We start from the raw sequence: 27,842 nt of genomic DNA, 5'->3' as shown, positions 1-27,842 counted from the left end.
CTGCAATCCCCACTCTTCCAGCTAGACGTGATTATAAAAATAATTATGGCTTCTAAATTGCAAACAGATTTAAATAGCAAGTAGCTTTGGCCCCATGAAGTATGTGCAGTTGTTGAAGTGCCTCTGGTGCTCTGCAAGAGCTGACAAATGCCAGGCTGCTACAGGAATCAGTCACCATCTCCAAGCTGCAGGAGAGAGCTTGAAGCCTCATTTAAAGCCAAGTCACTGAAAACCAAATCTCCCTTTTGACTAAATGAAGCCTTGAAGCTGTAACTACTCCAGTGAAAACCTGAAATGATGATACACACAGTCTTTTACTCTTATTTTTCTCTCTGGAACTGAAGTCAATGCACCTGCCTTGATTGCTTTTTCCCTCCTTTTGTTTGAAAATCACCACAGGGATTGATGAATAGCCAATTTTAATACCTTTTTTAAAATCAGTCACCATTTTAAGAGATGTTTAAGGTTTTCTGCAGGCATTACTATTTCAGGACTACTCCAGAGCCATAGCAGAAGTTTCTCCAGCTGTAGGCAGTCCCTGAGCAGCTCCCATGCAGCAGGTGGGAATAACTCCACTGAGAGCACATCCCTCCCTGTACTTAAAACTCTGCCAAGGACATTAAACACCTCATCATCTCAGACAGCCTTTCTCTGCAGCATTGGTTTATGGCCTCTGCAAACTGGGCAGGAGCCATGCCTGGAGGCAAGCCCTTTGCTAGAAGGCTACCTGTTCTGCTGGAGTCAAACCCTGCACAAGCCAGCCCTGATGCAGCAGTAGTCTCTTGCCCGAGCTCCTCCCAGCTCTCCCATTCTCCAGTTTGCAACCCATGCCAGCTTGGTAGACCTCCCACTTGGTCTAATGAACATCACTCAGCATTTCTCCTGCACCACTTTTTTAAACTGGAAGTGAATACAACAAGGAATAGTTTGCAGCAGGGAAAAAACAACCAGTCAACTTTCCAGAGGAACACAATACCATCTTTGGCTTTCCGCAGAAACAAGCCTTTTGTTTACAGGCTTGCAGAATCTGACTCCAGGGGTTGGTCTGTTCTTGCTCAAAGAGGGAAAACAAGCCTGACCTCAGTGTGCTGGAATAAACTCTGCCCCCTCCTTCCTTCCACGCTTCTCCCAGTGCAAAGGTAAAGAACATGACATGCAGCAGTGTGTGACCGACCTCGCTGAGCGAAGCGTGACTGCAGACTCCTGTTTATTGACATCCAAAACAAGACTGCTAGCACCAAGGAGGTAAAGTAACTAAATGTGCTGCCATTCATCAGGCTACACTGCCTGGCACCTCCTAGCTGGCAAAAGGTCTTCACAAAGTCAACTGGCCCCTGGTACGTTAAGTACAGCACTCACTCTTCAGCACATGCCTCCCTGTGCAGGGCCAGCCACGCTCCCAGCCGACACTGCCCTGTCTCATATCCTTTCCTACGAGGTCGATAAGCAAGGCTGCAGTTTCCTCCAGGAGGATACATTGCACACCAGCCCCCTTTGGCAACAAAGCTTGAATAAAGAACCATGGTGCAAGGCTCAGCCTGGCTCTACCATTTACACTAGAAACAGCTCCTCATCATGGGAAATGTCACACCAATGGGTCTGGGAAAAACAACCCCTTGTTGTATTTGGACCTTCTTGATCTGTGCCCTGTTTACAGTGTGGGACAGGACCCCTTGCTCAAACCTGCTCTGCAAACATGCAAGCAGCTGGCAGTGTAAGTACCAGCACTTTAAGAGATATCTGAAGTGGCTGTGGGCAGCAAGGAGGGGAATTCCTTCCTGAACTAACTGGAAGCGGCAACAGTTGGTAATGCAAAGCATCTCCCAGGGCCAGAGCCTGCAGCTGCCAACGTTCCCTCAAAGTCAGGGCAAGGCTAGAAGGAAGCCAGATCATCCATTCCAGCCCACCAGAAAACCTGTGGTGCCAGGAACGCGGTGGGAGGCAGCCTCTGCACAAAAGCCTTTCCACGGGGATCATCCAGCTCGCCGGCCGGAGGAATTCACTCCAGTTCCCTCGGACACTCCAAGATCCGGCCGTGTGCCATCAACTGTTCCAACTGGGATGGACACAAAGCTCCATGAAAACATTAGAGAGAACTTAAGAAGATTCAAAGACTCATATTTCTGTGGCAAGTGTTTGCTGATTGTGTTACTGGTCCTCAGGATTTTTAAAGGACGCTTCAGCACGTGAACAAGTCTGAAAAGCGCAGAGGCTGCATTTAGGGAGTGAACAAGACACCAGTCCTTCCACCCCTGCCAATGAAAACTGATGTGAAACATTCCTGACAATCTGACCTGATCCCTGCTCCAAATTTGATTTGCTCTGACCTGTGATTTTAAAGCAAGAACTAGAAAACTCTGCATTTCACAGCACCCTAGACTCACGGAAACTCAAGGGCTCAAAAGCTCATCCAGTGCAACCCCCCTGCCAGAGCAGCACCACCTAGAGCAGGGCACACAGGAACTCATTCAGCTGGGTTTGAATGTCCCCAGAGAAGGAGACTCCACAGCCCATCTGGGCAGCCCCTGCCAGTGTTCCCTCACCTCAACAGGGAATAGGTTTTTCCTTCTGTTTCTTTGGAATCTCTTATGTTCCAGCTTGTACAAGCTGTACAGACTAACTGCAGCCTTCAGTCTGATCCTTTGGCTGTCAAGAGTTCAAAGGTTTCAAGCACTGAAGAGCTCATACATGTTAGAAAAAACAGAGCCAGTCAGCATACAGTTTGTGCAGAACAGTCTCAATATTCCCATCCCAGGAGCCCTGCTTGGGTAAGATCTGGGGCCAGAACAGAGCTCTGGCGTCCCCAGCCCAGGGGAGGACACGACCTCGTTCAGAGCCATTAGGTAACACAGAACAGCTCATGTCAAATGAAGCTGTCAAATGGCAAAAGGTTCCTTTTAAGATGCCTGATGGATCCCTAATCAAGGCACTTGGGTACTGTTACATGCTGTACCACAGGGCTCAATTAAAGCATTACTGACAGGTACTGCTGACCGACAGTAACGAACAGACACCGAGATCATCAGCACAAGGCTGTGATTCAGTGCTGCAGTTATGAGCTAATGATCTGCTGCACAGTCTGGCTCAGTCTGCTCACTCAAGGAGAGTGCAGACCCCACAGCAGAAGTTCAGGTTCCTCCAGTGCTGACATGTTGGTGAAGTTAAAGGGAATGAAACACATTACTGAAGGTGAAGTTGCTCAGATCTCACTCCAAATTAAACAGTCTCAGTGGGATAACCAACACCAGGCTTCATTCTGTTGCTCAGTACTCTGATCACAGGCAAAAGATCTTGGTCCAGAGGCAAACTTTGTCATGCCACTAAAAATATATACTTATAAATAGTAAATGGTTATCAAAGCTGCATCTGGACAACCAATGCAAAATATCCACACTAAAGAGAGAGCTTGTAAAGTTTAACTTTTACCCATTAATTCCTCCGAGGGATGAGCAGATTCTTTTTCCCTTGTCCACACAACTCCTGCCATTTTCCAGCACAGAGCCCAGGATTTTTGCTAAGTAACAGCTGCTGCAGCCAGTGCACATTTGCTTTTGGAAGCAAATCCCTCATTGTGAAGTTGCTAGGAAGTCTGTTCTGGCAACTTGCTCTGGAACATTTTTTAAGTCCTAAAAAGGGAAAGCTTGAAGGAGAGGCAGCAAAAAGGGCCTTCCCTGTGTCCTGCAGTGCTTCACACCTCAAAGGATCTGCTTCAAGCTCAAAAGCTGCAGAAAATCATTTGGCAGGACCCAGGATAGCACACTTGTCACTTTAAAGTCCCTCCAAGGGGAAAGTGTGACCAGCAGCTGCTCCTGTGTGGCTCAGCTCCTTTGGGGTCTCAGAGCAGAGCAGTGGGAAGCGCTGCTGGCAGCTGTGCTGCTGGAGGACAGAGAGCAGCCCAGCACCCCAGCTTCACACACAAAGGCAGTTTGCAACTCTAGACCACAAAGCCCTGTGGAAAAAAAAGAGAGTAATTCATAACTGAAGTTTAAGTGTGAAATGCCTTAAAGCACTCCTCAGTCTAAGGAGAAGGAGCAGAGGTGAACAGGGATAGCTATCATGGAGCAGCACTGCTTTTACCCATCCAGCCATTCTGCAGCAAGTCTGTGAGCACTCTGGGGTGTTCAGGAGGACAGTGACTACACATTTGTCCATTTCTACTCAGGCTTTGGTTTTTCTCTTGAGTAAAACAGGAAAAAATGGTTAAACTAAGCCTTGCAGGCAGCAGCATTCCATTTGCAAGAGTTCATTCTTTAAAGAAATGGGACAAACTAATTCCTTAGTAAATGTTTGGGGTTACAACTCCTCTAGGCAGTATCTTGTCAAACACTTCCAAGGTTTTAGAGAGCCAGTAATCCACCCAGGACAGCAGTCCATGGAAATAACAGGGTTTATTTCAGCAGCAGCAAAGTTATTTTTACAGATTTTACTTCTGGGATGCCAATTTCCTGAAGCACTTTGGAAAATTCAATTAACAAAAATGTACAAAGACTAATGGAACAAAAATGTGCTGTAGCAACATTCTGCTTTTGCTGGGAGATACACTCCATGTGTTTCTGGATTTTCCAACTTCCTTTGATCCCAAAAAAACCACTCATTCAAAAATCACCTTTTCCTCTTTTCAGAGGACAGGTTAAGAATAGCAACAAAGAAATCCCATATCTCTGCAGCAAAAAAAAATGGTTAGAAAGTTTATTCCTAGTTGTAGCAAATGCCTGCAGCTGCTCTGAACAGCTCAGAGCAGTGACAATACATGTCTTTACTCTAGGGATGCTTAGGTTTAACATAATTAGATTAAGCTCAATGGCTCTGCCAGGCAAATAAGGAATACAAGAAGCTATTTTATGTGGCTGCCAGCCTCCTAAAAATTGGAGGAATGTTTTAAATGTACACCAAGCTAACAACTGCTTGAAACAGGAAGAGGAGGTGAAAGAGTATCCAGCTGAAGCAGCAAGGGAGAATGCATTACACTGTAAATACCAAAGTGAAACACAGATGGGATGCTGAGGTTTATCATTCTTCAAGTGCCATTATAAAAGTGTGCAGGCATTTGCTTTTAAATGTTATGACAAGCAGCTGAATGGCTATTTTCATAGGCTGCATTGACAATTCAGGAGCTGTTCCCAGCAAAACAAACACTAAACATCCAGAGGCTGCTGACTTCAAATCACTGAAAACACCACACAAAATAAAGACCAAACTAGGACTGCTTCCAAGCTAGCAACAAAATGCTTACCAGGGAGGGGATCTTCCCCCCCTCTTTCCTACCAGATTGGTAAAGTTTGCTTCATTCTGCTGTTATAGAAAGCAAGAAGGGAAAGAAAAGTCTTGAGGAAGGAGTTAGGAGCAAGGTTAATAGTTTTGGTTTAAACATGGAGTTTTCTCCTGGGATATGTTTTTATATCAAGGCAATTTGAGGTTGTTTCAATGTGCTTTCACGTTACACAAGTGCCCTATCTTCTAGGGGCTATCAGGCAATTTTATCCAGTCAATTAGTAAGAAAAACTAAATGCCTAATGAACCCTGGGAAACAGGGTGCTCTCAGTGTACCAGAGATTACTAGGCCAGGGCAGCAACGTTTCTGCAAGACATAAGTCATCAATAAAGGTGCCTTTACATAGCTTAAGGAAGTGGACAAAATCTGACAGGATTAAAAACTGCTTCCTGAATACCAGATCAGTGCTGTGAAAGTCCCAGCTGGCAGAAGAGGACGGCAGGTCATCCACCACGCAGAGCTGAATGAAAGCAAAGGGTTCACAGAGGGGTCCTGAGAAGAGAAGCCAAACCCAGCAGTGATAACTCATTCCAGGCCTTGCTGCAGAAACAGCTTAAAAAGAGGGGGGGAAAAACCAGGCTGGGCTGGGGAAGAGATATACACTTCCACACTTCAATCAAAATCTGCCTCTTTAGTGAACAAAGGTTTGCTTTTGAGACAAAGACTGGCATAAACATTTCCTGTTTGGTGCCCTAAGGCAAAAATCTTCCACTCTAACAACCTCCACTACTTTTCCTTCTTTGTTGTTGTTTTTCTCCCCAATTCCTTCTGGTTTGAATTAAGCCTCCAGTCGATCTCTGACTCACAGCACAGCTCTATGCTGATCCCACGAACATCATTTCCCTCTTGGAGGAGACACCAAGTGCAAAAAGTAGGGCAAACTGACGCAAGTGGGACAGAGAGGGGACATTTTTTTTGGAAAGCAAGGCAAGAGGAAACACTGTCATACCCCTGACACACTCTAGGGAAAGGACCAACGATCACATGACAATGCACAGCTCCTAATACATTTGCTAATGAGTCTGCCAATCAATTACTCATTTCAAATGGTTTCAAGGGCTTGTGCTCTCTCAGTGTTTTAGAGACTAACCTGCTGTTTCTGGGCTGAGGAACAGAGGTGTGTGCCCAGCAGCAGATGTTCTGCAGTCCAGCTGCCAGGGACACACTGCCCTCTCTTGGGGACTCAAATCCAGCCCAAGCAGGACACAGGAGACCAACATGCTGTTGGCATCTTTTAACTACATTATTTCTGCCCAAAAGGTAAGTGAGAGGCAACAAACAACTCTGCTAACACTGCCCTGCCTGACAGATTGCTTTGAGGAAGCAAGTGAGAGTGCCTTCTGGAGGAGCTGCTCTTAAGGTAGGTCACTTTTCACTAATAATCTTGAAGGTACCTTTATATCATTCTATCAAAACTTGATTCATCTTTTCACCTGCAATTGTATGACAGATAATGCATGGCACAGAATCCCCAATGGTGGGGGTGGGATGGGTCCTGCAGAGCTCATCTAGTCCAAACCCCTGTCATATCCCTGGCTCAGGGGGCACAGGAACGTGTCCAGCTGGGGTTGGAAACCTCCCAAGAAGGAGCCTCCACACCCTCCCTGGGCAGCCTGGGCCAGGGCTCCCTCACCTCAGCACCAAAGGACTTGCTCCTTGTGTTTAAAGTGGAATTTTCTGTATTCCAGCCTGTGCCTGTTCTGGCACTGGCCACCACACAATAGACACTGGCCTCATCCTTTCAACACTCAACTTTTAGGGATTGATTAGCATTGAGAAGGGCCCCCTGAGCTCAGGCTTTTCTTCTCCAGTTGAACAGCCCCAGGGCTGCAGTCTTTCCTCCTCACACACATGTTCCATCCCCTCAGCATCTTGGTGTCCCTGCACTGGCCTCTCTCCAGCAGTTCTCTGTCTCTCTGCAACTGCGGAGCCCAGAACTGGACACAGGACTCCAGCTGAGGCCTCCCCAGGGCAGAGTACAAGGGGAAGAGAACCTTCCAGAACTTGCTGTCCAACTCTGTCTATCCTGGAGGATATTATAACATCTAACAAATAATCATTCCACAAGCTGCTGCTACACAATAGCTTTCTTTGTGACACTGGAGCAATTTTAGATACTTACCTTGGTTAAACTGTTTCTAAATGGACTCTGAGTGTGTTGCTACCTCATTCAGACTACTCACCTCATAAGATATCCCTGGTTTGGGCAAACAAGGATAGAAAGATGGGGAAAATGATCTGTGAGGCTGGAGGGACACTTTGGATGACTGTGTTGTACTGCTGCAGAAACATACCTGGTCAGAATGTTCCCAACACCTCTTTCAGCACAAAGGCAGCTGCGTTCTCTGGCTTCAAAAAGGACAGCTCTCCTAAAAGAGGAAATGGGGAGAGTTTTCAGCAATTAAAACATTCCTGCAGGGAATGCCTGCTACTCTGAATGTCAGGCTTTGATCCAACCAGCTGAAGCACCTCACACCTCTTTCTTCTCATTTAATGAAGGCAGACACAGTAGCCATATGGCTACAAACGCTCGTTTTATACTGACACAGACACTTCTTCCACCCTGCTTGACACCAGGCTGGCTTCACCTACTAGAGAACTATTTCAAGTCAGCCAGTAAGTATGAGGGACATGTCACATGGATTCAGTGATTAACAGAGTCACAGCTATGATGGGCAGTCAAGCTTTCAGGCTGACTCCTGCCACAGAGACACAGCACCTGCCCGTGCTCAGTGCAATTCCACATCCCAGTCTGAAGATGGCTCCATCGGCACGAGAGATGCCATCCCCTCCTGCCTCCCTCTGAAAAAACCAGAGCATGAGGCACACCAAGAAGGAAGAAACGTTCAGAATGCTTAGTCAGCCATCAATCACACGTTATTTGTCATATGCTGGCAACAATGATGCCGTGAAGGCAAGGAAGCAGTCACATCCATGCATTATATATTTCTAAAGATGTAAGGCTGAGATACAGAAGCTACAACAAAAGAAACTCGAGAAAAAATAGCCTGAGCAACTCATGGAAATCAAAGAGAAAAAAGGGAATGACAATGACAGGTTTAGCTAAAGAAAGGGAAGAGGAAGGCACATCTGCAGCATTTCATTTTTTCATCAAATTAAAAAGCCCACACACTTAAATTAAGTGCAAGTTACAGGGGAGCTGGAAATACAGTCATTCAGAATCACTATTTAGGTGAGGAAAATTGCTGCATTGGATTCCTTTGTCAAGCAGCAAATCAGGAGATCTGCAAAAGAAAATGTGGATTTTGGAGCCACCATGCAAGAACCAGAAGGAAACTGAGGAAATCTTAGGTAGGGGTTTACCAAGTTGGGCCTGAGGAGCTAAACACTACCCAGCAGGGCACCAGGGATGACAGCAGGATGCAATAGTGGCTGTGCAATGATGCCAAAGCTTTCCCTCGTGTCTTCCTTGCAGCTGCAGCCAGGATACTTCCCTCACACTCAGCTCAACAAGTTTTAGACCTCAACAGGGTTTCTTTTTGGCAAAAACCAACAAAGAAAAGCAGAATTAATGCAGACATGAGCCCAGGACCCAGTCAGAGAGCTATGATTTACTAACAAACCTGCTCTCTGGAACCTGCACAATGTTTATTTTCTACTTTTAGAAACACCTCTGATAAAACCCTGGCTCCACCAGGCAAGATTTGTCATTGACTTGAGGGTAAATATCCTCATGGTGTTTGTGTTTACACTGCATTGTCCCCAAAGTTACAGATAGGACTTTAGCATTTAATTCATGGTGACAGGCAGTCACCTCAGCATTTCCAACAGCCAGACAAGCCCTGTGAACACAAGACTGCTCACACCCCTCCAAGTCCTGACTCCAGATGAAATCTTCTCTAGCTATAAGAAAATAAATGGCCAATTCACACTAGAACATCTAATGAGAAAGAACAAAGGAAATACGAGATCTGGACAAGCTCAAGAGCTGGGCAAAGGAGAACCTCAGAACCTCAAGTGGGCAAGAGCCAATGGCAGCCTGGGGGCATCAAGAAGAGTGTGGGCAGTAGGTCAAGGGAAGTTCTCCTCCCCCTCTACTCTGCCCTGGGGAGGCCACAGCTGAAGCCCTGCTTCCAGTTCTGTGCTCCTCAGCTCTAGAGACAGGGAACTGCTGGAGAGAGGCCAGTGCAAGGCTGCCGAGATGCTGAGGGGATGGAACGTGTGTGAGGAGGAAAGGCTGCAGCCCTGGGGCTGTTCAGCCTGGAGAAGAGAAGCCTGAGCTCAGGGGGAGCTCAGCAGTGCTGATCAATCCCTAAGGAGTGGGTGTTAAGAAGATGGAGCCAGTGTCTGTTCTGTGATGCTCAGTGCCAGGACAAGAGGCACAAGATGCAACACAGGACATGTCACTGGAAGAGGAGGAGCAAGTCCTTTGGTGCTGAGCTGAGGGAGCCCTGGCCCAGGCTGCCCAGGGAGGGTGTGCAGGCTCCTTCTCAGGAGGTTCCCAACCCCACCTGGACACGTTCCTGTGACCCCTGAGCCAGGGGAACCTGCTTGGGCTGGAGGAGCTCTGCAGGGCCCTTCCAGCCCCCACCATTTGAGGATTCTGTGATTCTCTAATAGAGAACATGAAGATGAGTTTTGCAAGCTGCTTGGGTTTCCTTTAAGGTATGATAAAACCAATCAGGTAGCTATGGCTGGTGCTGCAAGGGGCCACAGGGCAGTGACAGGACTGTTGCTGGTGCTCAGCCTGTTTTCATGGCAACAGCACTAAAACAGATGCTGCAAGGGCAAGTAGCTGCGTAGTTCGTTTCTAGAGGGAACTGTTTAATGTCTAATCATTAACAGTAAAAACCACCCTAGATAAAAGTCAGCTAGTGATAGACTAAAGCAATGATGCATTTCAAGTCAGCAGAGTCATTACAGTCACCAGGAAGCGCGGGATGTTTGCTTGTTCCTGTTATGCCTCTGCCGTGTTTCCCCTGCAGAGGGGACAGCTTCACAGGAAACTGCACCAATTACCATCAGAAATAGTAATCTATTTGTTCTTCAAACCTCTCTCATCTAAATAGCAAGAGCATTCACTCCAGCAGCAAGATCAGATGTGCTCACGCACGAGGGCATTTTAAGCTGTTGCTGCTGCCATGAAAGAGAAGGAGCAGCAGTGGCAGAGCTGTGAGCTCACTTGCCACAATACCTGCAGAGTGATGTAGGCTGAAAGGTGCAAAGCCCATCACTTGCCTGGTAAGGCTGTTAGGGTAACCCAACCCTTCAGTGCATCTGTAGGACTCTGCTCTGTGATAAGGCAGCACATCAGGAGTCCCTCAAAAGCTCAAGATAGAAATAGAGGTGTGTTAACTGACTGTGGCACATCTGCCCTGTGGAGAGATGTCAGGCATCCTGTGCAGCAGCACCCATCTCCCCCTGCAGCTTCTGAGTATCAGCAGCTGCTACAACTCCAACCTGGTGTCAGACACACATAGGCACTGCTGAGACAACAGGCAAAATGTCAAGTCCTCTTACCCTTCCAATAAACCTGCTGCGTTAAGACACCCATTAGACTCACTCCAGCCCACGAGGCATCACTATCCACCAGCCCACATACTGGAACAGCCAGGTATTTGTTCCTCTTCATAGAATCATTTCAATTGGAAAAGACCTTTAAGATCATCAACCACTGCCCTCACACTGCAAAGTCCACCACTCATGGTAGCACCATTCTGTATCCTCTGCACCTCAGTTCCCCGGCTTTGCAACAGCTCCAGGGATGGAGACTCTCCCCCTCCCTGGGCAGCCTGGGACAGGGGCTGACAAACCTCTCAGGGAAAAGTTCATCCTCAGCTCCAATCTAAACTTCCCCTGGGGCAAGCTGAAGCCCTTTCCTTGTCTTATCACTTGTTATGTGAGAGAGGAGATAGATCTGCCAGGTCACTGCAGCCTCCTGTCAGGGAGTGCTCCTGTCTCCCCTCAGCCTCCTCTTCTTCAGGCTGAACATCCTCAGATCCCTCAGCTGCTCCCCATCAGACTTGTGCTCCAGTCCTTTCCCTTCCCCAGCTCCAGTGCCCTTCTTTGGACATGCATATCAATCCTACTCTCTGGGCTAAAATCCAGAGACAAATGCTGAAAGCAAAACTCTTCAGCTGCCCAACAGGCAGAAGGGTCCCAGATCCTCCATCCAGGGCAGTGTCCACCTCCAGCCCCCTCTCAAAAAAGCCCATGAAGCTGCAGCTGGAAGTGAGCACAGGGGAGGCTGCTGTAGCTGGAGCCTGATAATGTGTGAAATAAAAGAGAACTAAGCCAGATCAATTTAAATTGATATAAATCCTTATTTTCCTTCAGTACCAGAGGTATGTAGACTCCACTTATGAGCATGAAGAAAGTCTGCATCAAAACTGCCACCTGGACCATCCTCACTAAGCCTTTCCTTTTGAGTACCTTTATCACTTTACTCCCCACCAAAACCAACCCTGTTAAAACAGATCTAGTGTTCAAAGTCAGCTTCTAAACACATTTAAGGGTCAAAAAAAACAAAGGTCCAGAGGACTAAAAAAAAGGCAGCAGCACATCAGCAACCCTGTCTTCACTTCCTGAAGCTAAAACATCACTCTGTCCATCATGCAACAACCCCAGGCTCTGTACCCAGCTGTAAGCCTGGTGCTCTCTGCCACAAGATGCCTTTGCAGAACCCAGTATCTCTCACCAGCCACCTTGGACTCATCTTTCCACAATGGCAAGGGCAAAAATACCCCTATGCAATGTGGCACAGCACCATCCCTGCCCAGCTGAGCTGCAGCAGTGGACAACAGAACAGCAATGCTGTCCACATGCAGCTTCACACTCTGAAACAGCAAGAAAAACGACTCAGGATTGAGACAGCACCACAAAACATTCGTTGGTTTCTAATAGAGCTGTTCACTGTTTGTTCTTAATCTCCAATCCCTGTGTGTACAGGAGAAAAACTCACAGAACAGAATGCTGTGCTGTGCTTGAGCATCACAGGAAGAGGCCTTTCTTAAAACACATATTGAGAAGGGGGCATCCAAATACCATTTTGCCCTTTTTCAGTACCTTTTAACCCAAAGTTCACAAAAGCTGCTTTCAGCAGCAATAGTTTGCTTCCCTACTAATCTGGTGTTGAAAAACAAAATGTCAATTGCCTTGTTATAATCTCAGAATCACAGGGTGGTGGGGGTTGGAAGGGACCTTTAGAGATCATCCAGTCCAACCCCCCTGCCGAAGCAGGTCCCACCTAGATCAGCTCACACATCATGTTGATGCTCCCTAAAAACAATCAGCAACCACAGACTTGGGAAGCTCTCAAAAATCTGTTGTCCCAGAGGCAGAGCAGCACTACTGCCCATCAGGAAGATCATCTCCTTCTCCCAGAGCCACGATGCAAAGCCAGAATCGGACAGCTGTCAGGTCCTCCTGCGCCTGCTGAGTGTGAGGCAAAGCAAGCTGTTGCCTGGCTGCTGAGATTGACAAGCATCACCTAAATCTGCACCTCTACAACAAACCAACTGTGGCAAGAGCTCAGAATGAAGCTCCTTTGATTGTTGAAACACTAAGTATGGTTCATGTCACACTGGAGATGACAGCAGGAGCCCACAGCAGCCCGAGAGCCGAGCTGACTTGTGGCAAAGCGATTTCGACTCTCTCTTGGCGCTGACGTAAAGCAGCACCATCATCCTCTCTCAGACCTGCTAATGAAGTCTGAAATGCATGAGCAAACCTCCAAAGACCAGAGCAGCAATCACTATTGGTAGACAACTGAAAAAGCCTTCAAATGCTACAGAAAGCTGTCTCCTAATGAGATCTGTTTCAGTGTCACATAAGCCAGGCAAACAAACTAATAATATTTATAGAAATGGATTAGAGCTGAATCTTCTGTAAATCTGGTCAGCCAAAGAAACCAGCAAATTCACTTTCACAGAGAGGCATTTGCCAGCTCTGGGTGTGAGGGTGAGCAAGGTCAGGAATTGATGAGCTCTCACTTATGAATTCATTCTCTTCTAGCACATTCATACAGCTCAGGAAACCTTGAACAGAGTAGTTGGCAGCACATCTGCCAGCAAGCTCACTGTTCCCAGTGCTCTTTCTCCTCCAGGCTAACAGAAATCCAGGCAAGCATTAGGGATCAGTATTAGAGCATGTAACAGGTTCACCTGCTCCTTTCTACTCCAACAACCAGTCCCCCAACAACACTTTCAAGGCTGTTATCCTGGGAAGGAAGGTGTAAGAATCAAGAGCACGAGCACTGTCAACTTTCATGATCCTCTATTTTTCTTTGGCAAAAGTCAAACACTGCTAGAGAAAATGGCTTTTTACTTTAATAATCACAGAATCTTAAGGGTTGGAAGGGACCTCAAAAGATCATCCAGTCCTTCTCTGGAGACATTCCAAACTCACCTGGATGAGTTCCTGTGTGCCCTACTCTAGGTGGTCCTGCTCTGGCAGGGGGGTTGCACTGGATGAGCTTTCCAGGTCCCTTCCAACCCTTGTGATCCTGTGGAACACTCCTGGTTGGATGCAACCTGCAAGCAAGCTCAAGCATCAGCCACTGCGAAGCAGAAGAAATACAGGAGAAGTGAACAAAAGCCTCTCAAATACTGTTAGCAGATTAAGTGGAAAGTGGCCAGGACTATCCTTCTTCCCACCCAGCTATTATATTTGCTTTTTAATCACCATAAGGCTACAGGTTAAGCCAGCACATCCCTTGTCTCTTACGTTTGAAGGAGGGGGAATTCACCATGCAACATCTTTCACAGCAAGCAAGCAGCCAAGAAGAGAAAGATGGAGAGAAACTGAGGGCCAACATAAGTCCCTTTTGCAGTAATGAAGAAAAAGCCCCTACATTTGATTAATCTTTACCTTGTATGCACTTAAAAAAATGCAAGAAGCATTTGGACAGCTTTGACAGGAGTCAGCCGCATTGCTGGCCCAAAACCCAATCCATGGGCACTAGCACTGGAGTTAGCTCGATACAATCAGTCCCCACAGGAATCTCAACCCATAATTACAGCCTATCACAGCAGGCTGCACACAGAAATCATAAAGGAGGAAGGCTTTATTTATGCAGGGGACAACAGATTCAGGGACGACACGATTAAATCAAAGAGAAACAGTTAAACGTGAAAGGAAGCTCTTCAGAGAAAAACAGCTGCACCACAGACTCCTTGGCTTCTCAAGACTATGGGGAACTTTCAACCTGAAATGTCTCTCCAGAGCACTCAACAGGATTCTCATGGCTAGGAAAAAAATATCAGAAAGGCATCAAACTTTATCACCTCCAGCAGCAGCAACACTCCTGCCAGCCCACAGCCTCTCCCTCAGGGTGGTAACCTCAGGCTGGTTTCCTACACCATTAGCAGTTGGCTTTGTTAAAGCTGACACAAGATTTCCTGCCTCTCCACCAACCTTTCCACACCCTGGGGGACATTAGATTAAGAGGAGACTGCAGGGCAAGGCCTGGGCAAAGAGGTGGGGAGAAACTCTTTAATATGTACAAATATCTAAATGGTGGGTGTCAGGAGGTTGGGGCAGCACTTTCTGTTGTATCCAGGGACAGGGGAAGGAAAGAGGCTGGAACACAAAAAGTTCCATTTAAACATAAAGAAAAACTATTTCAGTGTGGAGGTGAGGCAGCCCTGGCCCAGGCTGCCCAGGGAGGGTGGGGAGGCTCCTTCTTGGGAGGTTTCCAAACCTCCTCTGGGGGATGTTGGGTGCTCTCACGGAGCAGGGCCACGCTGGGATGGGGGTCAGGGGGGTGGCTGTGCCATCCGTCCTCACCTCTGGCAGGCATGAAAACCCACACCCCATCCCAAAGGGAGGTGCACCCCAAAACCTGTGGGGTCTGTGTAGCAGATCCTCAAGACTCCTGATAAACCTGAGCCTGATGGAGGAGGGGTCCCTGCTCCCCACTGGGTGAGTCCCCAGGTCTGCCCAGGTGCTGGTGATGGCAGTGCCTGTCCCTGTGTCCTGCTCATCCCATGGGTGACACTTTGTTGTGTGGTGGCCAGTGACAGGACAAGGGGTAACAGGCACAGGCTGGCACACAGGCAGTGCCCCTGGCATAGGAGGAGAAAGTCCTTTGGTGCTGAGGTGAGGGAGCCCTGTCCCAGGCTGCCCAGGGAGGATGTGGAGGGTCCTTCTCAAGAGGTTTCCAACCCCAGCTGGACAGGTTCCTGTGCCCCTGAACGAGGGGAACCTGCTTTAGCAGGGGCTGGAGCAGCTCTGCAGGGCCCTTCCAGCCCCCAGCATTCTATGATTCTATTTGCATCCTCCCTGGGCTGGCAGAGATGCCCTCTGAAAATCAGTGAGCATCAAGCTTCTCATTGAGGGTGATTTGCCTGCAGACAGCTGGGACTGCACCTACAGAATAACAGAGTACCCCGTTACTAGCCAAACAACCACTCCCAGCAGTTATTTACTGAAGAGAGTAGGAAGTGGTTACTCTCTCTGAAGCTCCAGTTAAAAACCACAGCAACTTTTAATTGCTTCTTTCTTTCTTTCTCATTTTCCTGCAGCATGGAAGGAGCACAGCAACAGCACATCGAAGGGATGCACACAATGCAGCTCCTCTGTTAGTTGACAACCCTCTTCTATTTTGGGAATGCTCATCTGCAGGTGGAATTGGATTTATCTTCCCATGACTGACAACACAACTCACTCGACTCTGCTCCATCCTGGCCTATGGCAGCTGCTGCTATTTTGAGCACTCTTGCCTCCCCAGTGCTGCTGAACAGTATTATTCCAAAGGTGAGAACCATTTCCACAGAACACCACACAACAGCATTTTTCACACTTTTCCAAAAACAACCCAACAAACAAATCAGAGATTTTGAAACAAGTTTTGCAAGAGGGTGAAGAACCCCCTCCAGCAAAGCCAGGGTCTACTCACATCAATGAGCTGTTCTTATGCATAACCCATGGAGTCACTGAGACTATTAACACTAAGTCCCTGCCGTGTCACAAAGATATTTGTCACTAATAAGTAGGAAACCATCTGTTCACAGAATCTGAAGGGTTGGAAGAGACCATGAAAGCTCATCCACTGCAATCCCCATGCCACAACAGGATCACTTAGAGCAGGGCACACAGGAACTCACCCAGCTGGGTTTGGGATGTCTCCAGAGAAGGAGACTCCACAGCCCATCTGGGCAGCCCCTGCCAGTGCTCCCTTACCTCAACAGGGAACAAGTTTTCCCTTGTCTTTCTTTGGAATCTCTCCTGTTCCAGCTTGTCCCCATTGCCCCTTGTCCTGTCATTGGCCATCACTGAGCACAGCCTGGCTCCAGCCTCCTCACACCCACCCTTGATGTATTTGTAAACATCTATCCCGACAAGAGCCTTTCCTTCTGGCAACAGACTGGCAATGTAGTTTTGGGGAATTATCTCCCAAAATATCCATAAAACCAGAAAGAAATAGAAGAAAGTGGGATGTAACATTAAAATGGGTTCAATATGGTATGCACTCCTCACAAAAATGTTACATCTGAAGCATTTAGATTTGGTTTTCATACATTTACCACAAATACTTTGCACAAACAGGCACCAAAAGAGCAGGTTGACTTCAGCCTACCTGAGGAATGTAAGAGTTAACTGCTCCTTCGAAGCCTCTAGAAAAAGTGTCAACCAAGATCCCCAGAAAGAAAAGCTGAGGGTGGGATAATAAGGCAAAGAATGTTAACCATCTAATTAGCAATCCCAGAAAGAAGAATTTAGAGATCAGTCAGAAGCTGCTGACTTCTCTGAGCTTCACATTGACCCTAAGCCCTGCAGTTTAACCAGAGCTCTCCTGGTCTCTCACCCTAAGAGCCCTAACACTGAGAGCCTTTAATTGCTACAAGTAGGCAGCTCCACAAGATGAAGGGCTAAACCAGAAGGGCTAAATCGGAGCAGTTCAGCTTCTTCCCAGCGCGAGCTGAAAGGCTGCCCAGCACAGCTCTTGTGATCCAACTTCTATTGCAATTAGCCACAAAAGCTCTATTGGGTCAGCAATTGTTTCAGCCTTCAGAAGCTCGTGTCTTCCACCATGCCTGTCAGGAAACAATGCCTGGACAAATTAAATTCCAGTCAAGTCGTCACCAGCTGCAGCTCATATGCACATCATTTCTTAACTAACATTTTGGAGCAAGCCCTTCCTTGTCCTCAGTGAGCTGAATGGCTTGTGCCCCACAGGGCTGTTAGAAAATAATTACTTCTCTAAACCCACAGGCTACTCTTCCAAAGTAGGTGTGTCCCATGACTAATAGCTGGCAACCAACCAGTTCCATCTGCATTGGTATGCTGGGAGCACAGAGCTACTGCTGTCACTTGCACCAGCTCCTGGTAGAGCTGTACTAACAAATCACAGAACCACACAATCTCAAGGGCTGGAAGGGACCTGGAAAGCTCATCCAGTGCAATCCCCATGTCAGAGCAAGACCACCTAGGGTAGGTCACACAGGAACTCATCCAGGGGAGTTTGAATGTCTCCAGAGAAGGAGACTCCACAGCCCACCTGGGCAGCCCCTGCCAGTGCTCCCTCACCTCAACAGGGAACGAGTTTTTCCTTCTATTTCTTTGGAACCTCTTCTGTTCCAGCTTGTCCCCGTTGCCCCTTGTCCTGTCATTGCCCATCCCTGAGCACAGCCTGGCTCCAGCCTCCTCACACCCATCCTTGATGGATTTGTAACCATGAATGAGGTCACCCCTCAGTCTCTTCTCCAAGCTGCAGAGCCCCAGCTCCCTCAGCCTTTCATCACAAGGGAGATGCTCCACTCCATCATCTTTGTGGCCCTGTGCTGAACTCTCTCCAGCAGCTCCCTTTTTCCCACTCCAGTATCCTAGGTTTAAAAAGCTGCACATATTTCTGTTGATGTTTGGCAAGGTCTGTCTGCTGTTTATCATGTGCACTGACAGATCACCCTTTACAGCAATTACTCTGAGCTCAACAAGTTTTACAGAGGACTGACCATAAGGCTGTGTATTTGAGCACTGAGAGATGAATTTGGCTTTGCACCATGGGATTTAGTTGCCTTGCCCAGTATTTGCAGCAAGACCCTTCAGAGCACAGGGTGGGATTTATGCTCTAACACACACACAGAGTAGCCTAGGGGCTTACCAGAATGGAATCTGAGAAACCCACCCATGGCTCCTGCAGCTCTTCCTGGGGACACACTTTTTCTAGCTCCCTCCCCAGCACAGCCAACATGATCCACACCAGGAAACATGAATTCACTCAAAGGAGGAGGAACACAGAGTACAGCCTGAAGCAGCTCTTTCAGATGGATGTTGAGCACTAGGAGCCAAACACAACCTCGTAAAACATGCAGCAGGAGGAACTTGAGAGATAAAAAGATATCAGTGTTCACACTGCTGACTGTGCCCAAATCTCTGAGTGTGTTTAAATCCTCAGTTTGTTCCCCCAAAAGCCTGGTAGGCTGCACAGTCCCAGCTCACAATAAACACCCCTGACCCAACCCAATGGCACTTACAGGACAGACATCCACAGCCTGAAAAACAAGTGGTGCTGGAAACTGTTGGTAGGCAAAGCAGTATGGGGTTTCAAAATGGAAAAGACAGACAGGATGAGGGGTCAGTTTATTTCCAAGTATTTTTACCTTCCTCTTTGAGAGCTTTCCTTACAGTCACATGCAACAGAAAATCATCTCCAGGTCCTGTTCCTAACCAAAAAACCCAGCCAAACATTGTACAGACCAACATCTAATGCCATCCTCCTTGCAGTTATCTTTGCTTTACTCAAGACACTGAGGGATCCTCTTTGATTGTAAAGAAGGAGCCCAGTAAATGTATTAACAAACACGTGAGAAACCAACAAACCAAACACAGGACCTCAGGCTTCACGGTTCCCTGACCACATAAACCCCCCACCATTCAAAGACCATCAATGCTTCAATTTCCACTCTCACACAGGTTCATCTCCAAACTTCAATCCATGCTTGAGTCTTATAGCAAGCTGGCCTGCCCTCAACTGCTAGATAATACTTGTCTAATTTAGTACATTCTTCTCAAAACCAATACATTCACAGGTCTCATCTAAGGAATATGACTTACTGAGTGCTTCTTTCCCCACTTCTCAGCTATTGTCCAGTACTTCAGCAGAAAACGTGCTGCCTGCAGGGGCACATTCCACTGGCATTTATTAGCTTTGTAGAATCAGAGAATCATTTTGTTTGGAAAAGTCCTTTCAGCTCATCAAGTCCAAACCCCCCCCTCACCCTGCCCAGCCCACCACTAACCCCTGGCCCTCAGCACCTCAGCTCCACAGCTTTAGGATCTCTCCAGGGCTGAGGACTCCCCCACCTCAATGGGCAGATGGGCATAGGGGCTGACAACCCTCTCAGGGAAATTGTTCTGCCTCAGCTCCAATCTAAATATCCCCTGGAGAAACTTGAGGCCATTTCTTTTTGTCCTGTAATTTGTTACTTAGGAGGAGAGCCCGACCCCCAGCTCCCTGCAGCCTCCTGTCAGGGATTGCTCCTGCCTCCCCTTCTCCAGGCTGAACATCCCCAGGTCCCTCAGCTGCTTCTCATCAGTATACCACAGCACCAGCTTAGTGTTGGAGCAACTCATGGGCTATAGGAAAAACAGTTTCCCAACACTTTGCCCAAGACACAGACAGTGTGATGCTCCTTGAAAGCAATGGAGCTGCCTGCTCAGGCACTCAGCACCACACACACATGCTTCCATCCCACCCTGGTCAGAGCAGCAGCCACTGCTAACAACACACTCACCAACAGAATCACTAGGTTAGGAGCAAAAAGGTCATATGTTGTGGCCTTAACTAAAGATCTTTCTGTAAAAAAAGGAAAGTAAAAGAGCCTCTCAGGCCTTTCCCCCCCACACCAAGAGGAGAGTTGCACAATAACATTAAATTCACAACATCTGTGTTTGGGAATTGAACCATAATTCAGAGCAAGTAACTGAAAAGAGAAGCAGTGATAAGTCATGATTTATTGAGCATAAACACTGACCCTTTGCCAGCAAAAGAAAAAAAGAAGTTACCCTTAGACTAGAGGAAATGAGAATAGCCATGACTACAGCAGGAATAAACTCCTAAAAGCAGTTTCTGCAGTATGGCTACAGAGGAATTCTTCTGTAGTTTCAGAACTGCAGCAGAAAAGTCTGAGGATAAGCTGTAAAGGGTTAAAACACATTGAGACCTTGTGCATTTTTCTAAGAGCAGATGAGGCAGAAATGGACAAAAAGCCTCCAGGGCTCAAAAAAAAAAACCCAACCAAAAACCCTGAACTATTCTCTATATGTTAAAATAGATGGTTTTTCTGAAGGGGATAAGTTGGAGGGGGAAAGAAAAAGATGAAAAGCTTTTGAAGAAAGCAGAATGTCAGTCCTGTTGGGTGGCTGCTCCCCAGTGAAGGCTGCCATCTCCAGTTCTGGGCTCCCCAGCTCAAGAGACAGGGAAGTGCTGGAGAGAGGCCAGTGCAGGGCCACCAAGATGCTGAGGGGATGGAACATGTGTGTGAGGAGGAAAGGCTGCAGCCCTGGGGCTGTTCAGCCTGGAGAAGAGAAGCCTGAGCTCAGGGGGATCTCAATATTTACAAGTATCTAACTGGTGGGTGTCAGGAGGCTGGGGCAGCACTTGTTTCTGTTGTCTCCTGTGACAGTGGAAAGAAGCTGTAACACAAAAAGTTCCATTGAAACATAAGGAAGAACTATTTCACTGTTGAGGTGAGGGAGCCCAGGCTGCCCAGGGAGGCTGTGGAGGATCCTCCTCGGGAGATTTCCAAACCCACCTGGACACGTTCCTGTGTGACCTGATCTAGGTGGGACCTGCTTCAGCAGGGGGGTTAGACTGGATGATCTCTAAAGGCCCCTCCAATCCCTACCATTCTATGATCTCCACACTGCCAGCCAGGTGGGACCAGGGGTGGCATCAGGAGCTGGCTGCAGACCAGGGATTCATCGTCTTATTCAGACCTTCACATTAGGAGGGAGACATTTCTAACGTTACTCTTACACAGTGTTTTCTAGCTTTCCCCCATCCCCCTTTACTGTAGGCTGCAAATAAAACAAAGCAGGAGTTACTGAGGTTGCTCAGCTTTTACAGCTTCTTAAAAATCCATTAAAAAATATATCTATGTATCTTGCCTGGGAATTCAGATCATGTTCAGTTAGACAGAACCCACACAGACTGAAGTGCTTTCAAACTTCTCCTTCTCTGTTAGGAGAGGGAAAAGCATACAATATCTTACAAAAAAAGCATAATCCTTAACCAAATTTCCTGTTTTGTGTCTCAGCACTAACAGTGTGCCTCAATTTCCTCCTTTTTTGTTTTTTTGGAGGTTTTTTTTCAGTATCACAGCCAATTGCTACCCACCCATTTAACAAAAACCTACCTCCAAAACTACTGGAGATTTCAAGGATGTTCAGGTTTGATAGATGAGCTGAATTCATAACCCACTCCCCAGGAAAAAATCCAGCTTCCTTTAAAACAAAGCTTAAAGCTACTTCAGCTGAATAACTCCAACAGTCGCTGGCGCTGAACGGCAGCAAGAATTTAACTGCAGGTCACCATATTCAGCCTTCTCAAAGAAATTTGATGTCACAATCACTTTTAGGCAGTTTTGAAGTTAAGTTTGTAGCTTTTCAGGTATTTTGTGCTTCCTGTTGCTGCTCCTCTAAAAGTGGCCAGTGCAGTTTTGTGATGCAAAGATGATTTTGAAGCAATGGCAAGAAAAATCTACATCCATGCAACTTGAGATTGTCTGGAGCAACTTTCACTTTCAGAAAGAGCCTTTAAAATGAAAACTGTGGTGGTGTTGCACAACAGCCTGTTTGTTCTGGTATTTTAATAAAGGGCCTTTTAGCAGAAGGAAGGAGTAGCAAGCAGATAACAGGGGGCTCTCAGACGTGAGGACAGCAGGAGCTGCACGGCCCGAGAGGAGCCATCCCAAGCAAACTGCTCACTGCTTACACACACATACACACACACACAAGGCCACCAAAGCCAGATGCTTCCAGCTGGTACTCAAAAGCAAGGTCTGGCTCTTCCAGTTCTCTCCAAGTCCCGGCAATTTATTTTAAAGCACAAACTAAGTGAGGAAATCGAAGCTGTATTCATTTTTCACAAGACAGCTCCCTCCAGCTTTGCTGGTCTGTCCTCCTTGTGAGGATGTGCAGACCTCACAGGAGGGAAAGGGAGGGACATTTTCTTTAAGTTTAGTTCCCTTCCCAGTTTTATTTCTGCTGACATTTTGCACATCAAGGTAGGAAGCTCATCAAAGACAATATATACATCACAACAGGTAAGAACAACTAAGGAGTCAGAAACAAAAGTCACTGTATGTGCAGGATCCTGCTGAAAGATTTACAGTCAGTGGCTAAACAGATGAAATTATTCAATAACTGAGCAGTTAGAGAGCACTTTCCACCTCCAAGTTTAACTATTGGACCTTTACATCTCAGTTCCTTTGACTTCTTGTAAAGGTGGGGACAGGAGCACTGGCTCTCCCAGCCACTGCAGCGGGTCTCTTATTAACCCATCCCTGCTCTTAAGTGGGTAGAGATGTAGCATCTTGGAAAAGCCTTTGTCCCCTCACTCTTTTCTCCCCATGCAAGAATCCCCAGACAATTACAACCAACTTTTCCCCTTCTTTTTATACAGATATCCTTTCTGGGTCATCTACCCAGGGCCTTCCTATGGTGCAGCAGGCTGCCAGCCCTCTGGTCAGCCTCGCTGCTGCTCACCACGGCTGGAGGAGCAGCCAGCAAACCCAGAGCTGTGTTAAGAGTCTACAGACCCCAAACCATCCAATCTTCCCAACCTGAGTTCATCTTGATAGAAGAAAAATATCACCTTTTGGAAGTGACAGCTCAGGTTCTGCCTTTCACCACCTCCTCACAAAGAGATCAAAGGAAATTCCCCCCAGCTGCTGGCAAGTGGACAAGTGGCTACTTCAAGCCTTGCTCAGAGTGGAGCATTCCAAGGGCAATTAGCTGGGTGCTGGCCCTGAGCCAGCCCCTGAGCTCCACAGAACAACCACTGCACTAATGGGATAACTTCTGGCAGGGAGAGCCACGATTCCCAGTCACCAACAACTTCAACTGCCCCACTCACACGCCAGGAAGCAGAGAACAGTGGTTACCAGCAATAAAAAGCAGTGTTTTCCAAAGAGCAGAGTGTCCAGTTCCTCTGGAGCCAAGTCCAGGGACAAGCAGCAGGACCATGAGTCTGGGAGGCAGGCACTCGCCTCCTTACGTTAATGAACATGGGCATGACAACCTCCCAGCACACGAGGTAGGGCAGAGCTGTTATCTCCATGTCACAGATAAGGAAATAAGGCAGGAAGGCAGAAGTTGGGCTGGTCAGAGGGGAAGTGAGATGAGCAAAGGACAAACCTATGTCTCTCGAGTCACACGCTCCTCTCCCAACCACTGAATTACTCTTCTTGCCTGTTTGGACCATGAGAAGTCAGTCTCCCGGTGTGCTGCCAGTGCCCTGCCTTCAGAGAGGGATAATGTCTTCCTAAAGATAACTCTCCACTTCAGAAAGCATTCATTCCCTCAAGTAACACCAGTTAAGTACTATATCCAGGGATAAGATGGATACAGAAGAAAAACTGGTAGGTACCTTGAAATGTGCCTCCTGTGTAAATCATTAAAACCCACAACAATACTCCAGCCACACAAAAGAGCTATTTCCATTTGTTTCAGGGCTACAGATGGCAGAAGAAAACCTCTCAGACAATATGCTCTATTTAAACATATTGATCCAGCTTTTTGGGTGTGTTTTCCCTCATTCTGGCTCTAATCAGAACGTGATAAATGGTGCTACACAGTCACAGAACTCCTGTGCTTTAGGATGATGGAAGCCAAACTCAGCGGTGATCAGCTCATCTGCCTACACACAATGGCATGTCCCATGCAGCAGGAAGATCAAGACACACACAAAACCTCCAAAGGATGATGGTCTGACCTCAGAGCTACATGCTCTGAAAAGCAGTAGGTTAAGAAGACCAAGCAATTACCTAAAAAGCCTCCAGTTTACGTACAGACTTGGACTAAATATCAAGTTACTGACTTCTGTGGTCTACCACAAGTCAGCTTTTCTCCTGGTAATAATCACCGCAGTTGTACTTGTCTGGGGCAGCTTTACAAGAAGCCCACAGCTATAAACAAACCTGAAGGTTGTCAGTTTCTCCCCCCTCTCTAAAAAACATCCCCAACTCGGTTAGACATAATTCAGCTGGCCTCATTTACAAGCAGAAAAAAAGAGAACTTAGAGCTGAATGTAGTTCTGTCACACTCCACCTGGGGTTTATTTAAGGCCACACCTGATGGCAACAGCCCAGGATGGAGGTAAATCCCATTCACCTGCTCCAGCACTGCTGAAGAACACCAGCCAGTGCTCAGCTTCCCCAGCCAGGCAGCCTGTCATCTTCCAGTCCTTGCTTACCTACACAGAATACTCTTTCCTCCCTTAAGCACCTAGAAGACACCTGCCAGCAGCCAGCTTTTCATTCCACACACTTCTATTGGGAAATGAAGAGAAGGAGGAGACCAATTTCTCTCTTTGTCTGCAGCACCCACTTATCTCCTCGACTCTGCTCTACCTCAATAACACAGAAAAGTCAGATACTGCAGCTACCCCTCCTTTATATAAGCCACACACCACAATTCCCCAATGCCCCCAGAGCAGGCAGGGAACCATGACTACCTTCACCAGCCATCAGCTCCTCCAGCTACTTTCCTCTTCTCTCCACAACCTCTCTACACTGACCCATTATTAACTCACACACAGAAAAAAAACCCAAGTAGATTATATGATATTAGACCCCTGACAACCTCCCCAACCTTCTCCACACCCCAAAAGAGGGTCTAGACCAGTTCCTGGATACATCATCCAACTTCTAAAGCGAGCTGACACCAAATTGTGTCTCTCATTGATTAGAGCTGCCCCCTCTCGCCTCATCCACCCAAAACCCTCAGGTGGTCGCTGCCACCACAGCTCCAGCCCCCCAACCCGCTGTCCCCCCACCTCCAGCAAGACAGTCCCCTCCACCCAACACTCTTCCAGTGCAGCTCACCCAAAGAGCTTCCCCCTCAACACAACACAGCACCTGTGTGCTCCCCTAAACACATCCCCAGGTCACCTCCTCACGCTGACCAACATGCACAAATCCTGCCCCGGACCACCAGCACTCAGGATCCCCAGCAGATACCCTCCCAGCTGCTCAGCCCTGTCCTTTACCCCTCTCCTACAGCCTCCAGCATCCTCAGAGCTCTCCTCACCCTCTTCCCAGAGCCTCTTAACCCCCAGCCCAACTCTCCCTCCTACCTGCAGCCTCCCACTCTGACCCACTCAGGGCTCCCTCTCCTCACAGCACCCTCCCCGGCCCCCTGCCCAGGCTCCCCTCGCCGCCAGCCCCAAACCCTCAGGGGCCTCAGCTTCCCCCTCACCCCGCTCTCCCACCCCGGCGTCCCCTCAATCCCACCTCCTCCGCCTGCACTCCTCCCGGCCCTCATCCCCAACGCCCCACCGTCCCCCTCGCCCGGCCCGAGGGCCCCTCACAACCACCCGCCCAACCTCCAGCGCTCAGCGGCCCGCGAGGGGCGCCGGGCCGGGGGGGGCTCCGCCAGGCCGCGGCCTACTCCGGCCGTCCCCGCCCGCTCGCCAGCCGCCACTGCCGCTCTCGGCTCCCCCCCCGGCCCGCTCCCCGCGGCGCGGGCGGCTCCTCACCGGTCTCGGCGGGCCCGGAGCAGCGAGGGGCGGAGGAGCCGAGCGGAGCCGCCGCCTCAGACGCCGTCGCGCAACGCACCCAACTGCCCCGCCCCGCCCAGGCCCCGCCCCCCGCTCTGACGGACAGCGCCGCCCGCCAATGGGAGCCGGCGCCGCGGAGGGGCGGCCACGGCGGGGGGCGGGGCTTGGCTGCAGCCGCCAGGTTCGGTTGTGGCGGCGGCGGGGAGGGGTGGGCGGGGCCGGGCCGGGTGAGCGGCAGGGGAAGCGGCCAATCAGCGCGCGGGGCGGGGGGCAAGGGCGTGAGCGCAAAACAAGCATCTCATTAATATTAATGAGCGCGCCGCCGCGGGGCGCGGGACTGGGGGGGGGCTCGCGCCACGCCGGCACGTGGCGACCAGGGCACGAGGCACCAGGACGCCCCGGACCCCGGGACCCCACCGGACCCTCCACACTCCGGGGGCCTTTGGCCGTGGCCCCAGGGCACCCCCAAAAACCTGCCGGGGCACCCCCAAACACAGCCCCGGGGGTGGCAGATGGCAGGGACCATGCTCCATGGGCAGCCAGGCCATGGTGTTACCTCCCACCAATGCAGCGTGGCCAGCAGGGGGGCTGCAACGGGCCCTTGATGGGGGTCATGGCACATGGAGTGTCCCAGAGAGGTTGGAGCAGTGCCTGGCACAGGACGTCATCCCTGGCTGGAGCCCCTGGAGCCCACTCATGGCCTCACCCCTGTCCCCCTCTGCCCACCCAGGACTCCCAATGGCTGTGTGGCTACTGGTCACGGGCCAGCAGAGGAAAGGAAGAGCCACTGAACCAGTCCCTCCTGACAAATCTTGCTCTGAGTCACCCACTGGGTTAACCCCTTCCATCCCTGTCCAGCACAGGGGGCAGAGCCTTTGCCTGTCTTACAAACTCCCTCCACACCCCTAATGTGGGGCTTGGGGCTCCCCAACCCCTCCTCTCAGCACCTCATCCCCTTTCCACCTGGCAGCCAGTGGAGTGAGGGTTAGAGGATGGCCTCATGCCCCTGGGCACAGCCTGCTGTGTCCCCTCACTCCCCCTGATGCTCCAGCCCTGGGGCTGCTCTAGGTTACAGGATGGATGTGCTCTGCCCAGCCTTGTGTCCTGGGGGGCTGCAGCCCTGTGTCCTCCCACCCCAAGCCTCGACCCAGCCGCTCCCCCTGTGCAGTGAGGGGAAAATCCAGGGGGATGAATCAGCACTGGGCAGAGTCACGCTGCCGGTGCCGGGGAGGGGGGGAGGGAGGGGGCAGGAAATCGCGCTCAAGGGCCCGGCACAGCCCTGAATCGAGGCTTTGATTCCCTCAGCTGCCAGCAGCAGGGGCTCGGCCGTGCCTGGCTCCCAGCTGCAGCCCCGGCAGGGTGAGGGGGGCCCGGTGTCCCCCCATGGGAGTCACATCCCCAGGAGAGGCTGCAGCCATCACTCCCCAGCAGCTCACAGCCCAGTGCACACCAGTTGCAGCTCCAACCTCAGCATCAACTGAGATGGAGACACACTGGGGTTTGGGCTCTCCCCAGCGGTTCCTCTGTCCCGGGGAGGGAGATGAGACCCCGCTGCCAGGCGCGTGCCAGCTCTCCCCGGCAGCTCTGCCAAGGCTGGGCTGAGAGGCCAGTAATCCTGTTAGTGGGAAGAAGGCTGATTTCCCCCCTAATCCGGTTTGCTCCCGTATGCCCTCACCCGCGGCGTTATAAACCGTTTTGGCTGCAGATGGGGCTGCACCAGCACATGCCAGAGTTTGGGGTGAGGCTTCAGGATGGAACTCCGGGGGTACAAGAGCCACGGGGGCTGCAGGGAGCCTTCCCCCACCCCCCTCTCTGTGGGGACAACGAGGGACGATGTCCCGCGCAGCCTCTGAGTCCTGGTGTGACTCGTGGTGCCAGGTTTGGGTC

At 49.3% G+C, this 27,842-nt stretch overlaps 1 protein-coding gene across 3 annotated transcripts in view; it reads right to left on the bottom strand.

The window, feature by feature from the left end:
* The window catches only part of GNG7 (G protein subunit gamma 7), a 79,930-nt gene extending 53,895 nt beyond the window's left edge, over positions 1–26,035 (bottom strand). For all 3 annotated transcript variants that reach the window (XM_062015152.1, XM_062015153.1, XM_062015155.1), the window contains exons 1-2: positions 25,935–26,035; positions 7,567–7,641 (exon numbers count right to left, since the gene is read on the bottom strand). The gene's annotated coding sequence lies outside the window, so the exon portion shown is untranslated. The remainder of the gene's footprint in view (positions 1–7,566; positions 7,642–25,934) is intronic.
* Positions 26,036–27,842: the final 1,807 nt, after the last annotated feature.

This window comes from Colius striatus, chromosome 25, assembly GCF_028858725.1.
Source record: "Colius striatus isolate bColStr4 chromosome 25, bColStr4.1.hap1, whole genome shotgun sequence".
NCBI classification, from domain to species: domain Eukaryota; kingdom Metazoa; phylum Chordata; class Aves; order Coliiformes; family Coliidae; genus Colius; species Colius striatus.
The sequence above is the reverse complement of the archived record's forward strand: the minus strand, read 5'-3'. Positions and strand labels throughout refer to the sequence as shown.